We start from the raw sequence: 6,172 nt of genomic DNA on the forward strand, positions 1-6,172 counted from the left end.
GGATATAGCTCCCATATATATTTTTATATGATTTCAAATAAATTTTGCACCCAATGGGCAATACAAGTCCGAATTTAAAAGATACAAATGCTTCGGCATATTTAGTCCTTTGAGCTTCAAATTATAATTATAATCATGGTGTGTATGATTGAATTCACCCAAAAAAAAAAAAAACTTTTAATTGTTATATGGAGCTCTACTAAATTAGCAAAGTGGTGTAGGGTATCATAAAGTCGGCCCCGCCCGACTTTTGAATAAATTCGAAATGAAATAATTTCTTTTAATTTTATGTTTCCAAGGAAATTCAAAATTATGCATGCTTATGATAATAAGCATTTTGCAGAGTACATTTTTATGTACCATTTTTTGTTACTCTCCCTAAACCGCACACAGATACTGCTACCACTACCATCACCGCTAGTGTCTATCATGGTTTTGCCGAGTTGAATTTCTTGTTGATTTTCTTTAACAAAAGCATTAATATTTTATGGCAAATTCGTGTGTTTACCTTCAATTGGATTTTGTGCTTTGAATTCGTAATCGGAACAGAGCCATGGGAGCGAACAGCAGCCAGCAGTAGATGCCAGCAATTGGACCTGTGGATCTGCCAGACAATGGCTAAGGATGGTTCTTAAGAGGCAAAAAAGGTTTATGACACGGTGAATGTGCGTGTAATCACAGTTAGATTTGTATTGATGTTCGGTAAATCATTAACATTTTTATTAAAGATTATTACGCTTTATAGCATGAGTTTGTGTGAGTGTGTGTATGTGTGAGCGTGCGTATGTTTGTTTGTAGAAAACACTACGATGACGACGAGTGTGGTCAATTTTCTTTCGATTTAGGTATCATCAAATTGACGTGTCTCTCTTTTAATATTATACCCAACAGTGAGGCAGTAAGAGAGACCAACGGACGGACGCAGGAGACTTACTGACACAAATGGACTCCACTGACACGCCATAAAAATTCAAACGAATATATTTGTTTGTTCGAATACAACCAATACAATTATCCTTTGGACATTTATTGTTGGCAACATGTGTTTGTGTCACAGGTTTGATGTTTAGATTGAGGTATCATTTCAGACATATTCGTCTATAGAATTGATTGTTGATCATACATATTTCGGCCATAAACGCCAGAATATGTATGTATATCATACATGATTTTTTCCTTTTTTTTAATTTTGGGTGAATGGATGAATGAAGAATCATTGGATTGGCACAAAATGAGTAAACCATTTACAAGATATTTGACGAAACTTGAAATTAATCTTTGGACAAAAAAATCTTAATTTATTATAATTACTTTATTGTGCTATATAAAATAATAAACCGATTTGGATTTGTTGTACGAATTGTAGCCAATTTCGTTGAAAAACATTTGACCCAAAATTAACCATTATATGGGGCTATACCAAAACATGCTCAATAGGATCTTCAAATATTGTTAATTTTATTTTAAACAAGTAAAAAAGCTGTAAGTTCGGCCAGGCCGAACTTTGAATACCCTCCACCATTTGGTACAAATTTGGCAATTTTGAAAAAAATAAAATCCGTTAAAAATGCTGTTAAAATCTTAAAAATACCAAATGTAGCCGTATATTAGGGTCTATACGACGACGTGGACCATCATAGGCAACTTTTGTCAAAATCTATTTATAATGTAGCTAAAATCATGAAAATACCGAATATAGGGAGGTACCATGGGGGTTATAACACGTGGACCTGTACAGACAATTTTCTGGCTATACAATTTCGGAAGCTAGAGTTATTCCCACAGACATACAGACGGATAGACGGTAGGACATTGCAAAATCGACATAGAATTTTATGCTGATCAAGAATATATATACTTTGTGGGGTCTAAAATGTATATTTCTAGGTGTAACAAACGGAATGACAAACTTAATATACCCTCCATACTATGGTGAAGGGTATAAAACTTGGTAAAAATCTTAAAAAATCCTGAAGTTTTGTCCTATTTTAGGTATTTTGAAGATTCTGACCACACTTCCCATCGAATAAGCTAATAAGTGGGTATTGGGATTCTCACTGGGTACATCAACTATACACATTTTGGTATAGCCCCCACATAATTGTACCGAGAGATTTAAGTTTTTTGTGTGTTTTTGTCAAAATTCCAAACCAGATCTCCTTGCAGGAAACTTAACATATAGGTCCAAATTTTGGTATAGACCTCATATAACTGTACCGACTGATATTCGGTATTTTGATGATTGATGTCGCACTTTTCACCGGAATTGTTTCAAATTTCGTATTTGGAGACCGTAATGAGTACTACATCCTATGACAGAAAATTGTCAATACAGATCCACATCTTCCTACAGGCCCCTCCCAATATTCGATATTTTGGCGATTTTAGCGAATTTTTTTTACAGAATTATCTCAAACTGGGTCTTTTGAGCTCGTAATAGGTACCTCCTTCTCTGGCAGATAATTTACTATAAGCGTCCAACTTTTTGTGTAGTATTTTGATGATTTTAGCGACAGAGTTCGTAACAGGAACTACAGTCTATGACAGAAAATTGCACTATATTTGTGCGAAAAGTACAAAATGGTACTCAATTTGGTATTAGGTGAAATTATGAGGCTGAAATCCTCAATTTGATATTGGTATCTAGAATTGAGATATGGAGGTAGTTTTGGAAATATGTACTGAAATTACATGAAAATTACCAGTCGAAATAACGTTTTAGCCCCTAGGTCTCTTTGGACCAAATCCGTTTTGAGACGATCTAGCGATGTCCGTCCGGCCTGTCTGTCTGGCTGGTGCGCACGATTACTCTTGAAGCGAGTATCCGATTTGGTCCTAACTTGGGACATCTTAATATTATTATCAAACTTAGATCGAATTCGGAGATGGGTGATATCAGTCCAATCTTTCTCGTACCTTCCCCACAAAAGTTCGAAATTTTCAAAGAAAATATTTTACTGCACAAAAAGAGAAAGGACGATCCGATTTTGCTCCAACTTTGCAAATCCTAATATTTGCGTCAGTGCTATGTCAGATGCGAAAATGGACAATGTCGGTCCACTCCATCAAGTACCTCTCCCACAAAGGGTTAACATTTTGAATAATTATAATTCTTTATTAACCTAAGGTTTGGTCTGCAGATTGAATATATCGGTCCACTCCTTTTGGTATCTGTCCACAAAGGGTCAATATTTTGAATATCCATTCAGACTAGCTCATCTCAATATTTCTATCAACACAAGACCTGTTATAAAGAATGTAGAGATCGAACCATTCCTTCTGTACTCATATTGTGCCGGCAGAATTGTCTTGGACGGCATATTGACCAATGGAATTATCCTGTTCCAAGGATACCTCCAGAAATGACCATATACCTCGGAACTGGCCGGACCTTCCTATAATTTTGTTAATGCCAATAGATAGTAGACTTCATAAGCTTTCCGTAGATACCCATATTGTACCGGCAGAATTGTCCTGGAAGGCACAGTTTGATGTAAACTTGTCCTGGCACATAGTATTGTGCTACGAGTTAATGGGTGTATGTTGCCTTACAATCTTTGGAATATAATTTAATTATGATTATATAATGCATTCTGTTAGCGTTTTTATACGATAAGTAATTAAAAATCAAAAATATAAAGAAAAAAAAAAATTTTTATGTGGCTCTGTTAAGCTAACATAGCTATGTTATTTTCTCTGTTAAATTCGTGGCTCTAGTTAAATTTGGAATTTATCGCAACGGACCTAATTTTCAATTCATTTGTTTTTCGTAACTTGCAAAACTAGTCAGCGATTCTTTACACATTGCTATACATAAATATTTCTCTCAACCAGAAATTTCAGATATGGAATTTATGATTCCAGATAAAGGTTCGATTTTCTTGTAATTCTGCCCATACCAATATTTTTACCTTTATTAAATGAAGTATGAAAATGGAATACTTCGGTCGACTATATTTGGTATATCATCACACACATTTTAAAATTTTCTAAAAATTATCACATATTTCATACAAAGTGAAGGAAGTTATCAATATGGTCCAAACCTGGCATGTCGCAATATTTATATCATATTCCGATACGAATTGGACAGTATTGACCCATTCCTTCGGAACTTGCTCCATAGAGGGTCAACAATTTGAATAATCATAACAGAAGTCAAAATATATTTAAATAATTGGCTGAGGGTATACATCTGTCGGCAAAACTGACTGATACTTTTTCACTTGTTTTTTTTTTTCAACACTTAAACGAATAACCTTTTGCCCCGCTTACTTTTCTAGACATTTAAGGTTAAGAATGCTGTTACATTAACGGTATGTGTCGTGACTCTGTCAAAGACATCCAGTTGAGCTCTTACAAAACCATAGACTGTTATGTGACAATCTCTGCCATCCCTGCATTGTTTAGCGTGTTGCACTTAACTGAAATATTCAAATATGCCAGGATAAAAAAAAAATGCGTCTGAACTCCAACCGAGTTCCAGTTTATGACACCAGTGGGCCATTTTACTTGGCTGGGTGATATTACTCAAAGCATCCCTGCGTTGTTCTTTCGGAAAAAAATCCTACCTCTAGCCATGGGCACGTCGGCATGGGAAACACTCAGTTGTGATTATGTAAATCAATCAACAAGGAAAAAGACAAAACCTGTCGAGGCCAATAAATTTGAAAAAAATTTGATTTGACGTTCAATCAAATTTATGAAAAATATTGTTCTGCTTTTCTTTAAAGTTAACATTTTTGTTTGATTTCCAGAAAAGAATATTTTCCTTCTACATTTTTTTAAAGATAGGTTCTTATTTAATAGAAGAAAATTGTATACCGGTCGGCGTTTGCCGTTTCGAGCGGAACTGCCATTGGGGAGTTAACTTTTTCTTGTTGATATCCTGTTGTTTTGAAGAAGAAAAGGAAACAAAAAAATGGGCGTATTTGCAAATTATCTTTTGCCGATAGTCGGTTTTCTGTGAATGAATTTGGTTTGGGTGGTGGGAGAGGGGTTAGCAAAAAAGAAAGGTATGAAAAAGTTGTGATTTATGGCCGACATGTTTTGGTCTTTTAAATAAATCTATAGCCTATACAAACCAAGTAAAAAAGCTGTTAGTTCGGCCGGTTCGGCCCTCCACCATTTGGTACAAATTTGACAATTTCCAAAAAAAAAAAAAAAAAATCCGTTAAAAATTCTGTTAATATCTTAAAAATACCGAATGACTATACGACGACGTGGACCTGCATAGGCAACTTTTGTCATAAGTTATTACAATATTTTAATGCGAAACTTGAAGAAAAATCTGTTTAAATGTAGCTAAAATCATCAAAACACCGAATATAGGAGGTACCGTTATATGGGGGCTATACGAAGACGTGGATCTGCACAGACAATTTTCTGGCATGGGCTGAAGTATCCATTACGAACTTCACATGCGAAATTTGAAACGATTCCGGTAAATAATGTCGCTAAAATCATCAAAATACCGAATATCGGGGAGTACGGTATATGGGGGCTATACGAAGACGTGGACCTACATGGCCCATTTTCTGTTTTATGCTGCAGCATCTATTACGAACTTCACATGCGAAATTTGAAACGATTCCGGTAAATAATGTCGCTAAAATCATCAAAATACCGAATATCGGGGGGTATGGTATATGGGGGCTATACGAAGACGTGGACCTACACAGATTATTTTCTGTCGTATCCATTACGAACTTCAAATGCCAACTTTGAAACAATTCCGGTGAATAATGTCGCTAAAATCATCAAAATACCGAATATCGGGAGGTACCGTTATATCGGGGCTATATGATAACTTAGACCTACATGGCCCATTTACGAACTTAACCTGCCTACTGGCAAAATATACATGTGTGCAAAATGTTAGCCTTCTATCTCAATTTGTTCGAAAGATAGCGTGATTACAATAGACAGACAGACAGACGGACGTGGCTAAATCGTTTTAGAATTTTACGCTGATCAAGAATATATATACTTTGTTTGGTCTGACATGAGTATTTCGAGGAGTTACAAACGGAATGACAATATGGTGGAGGGTATAAAAATATAGAACAAGTAAGCAAAGGCTATGCGGGGCCGACCATGTGATACATTACAATATATAAGAAGCCCCCTTATGTCCAAATCCATTTTGGAAGATTTCGCTTTTGAAATTATG

This window comes from Musca domestica, unplaced genomic scaffold, assembly GCF_030504385.1.
Source record: "Musca domestica strain aabys unplaced genomic scaffold, Musca_domestica.polishedcontigs.V.1.1 36, whole genome shotgun sequence".
NCBI lineage: Eukaryota > Metazoa > Arthropoda > Insecta > Diptera > Muscidae > Musca > Musca domestica.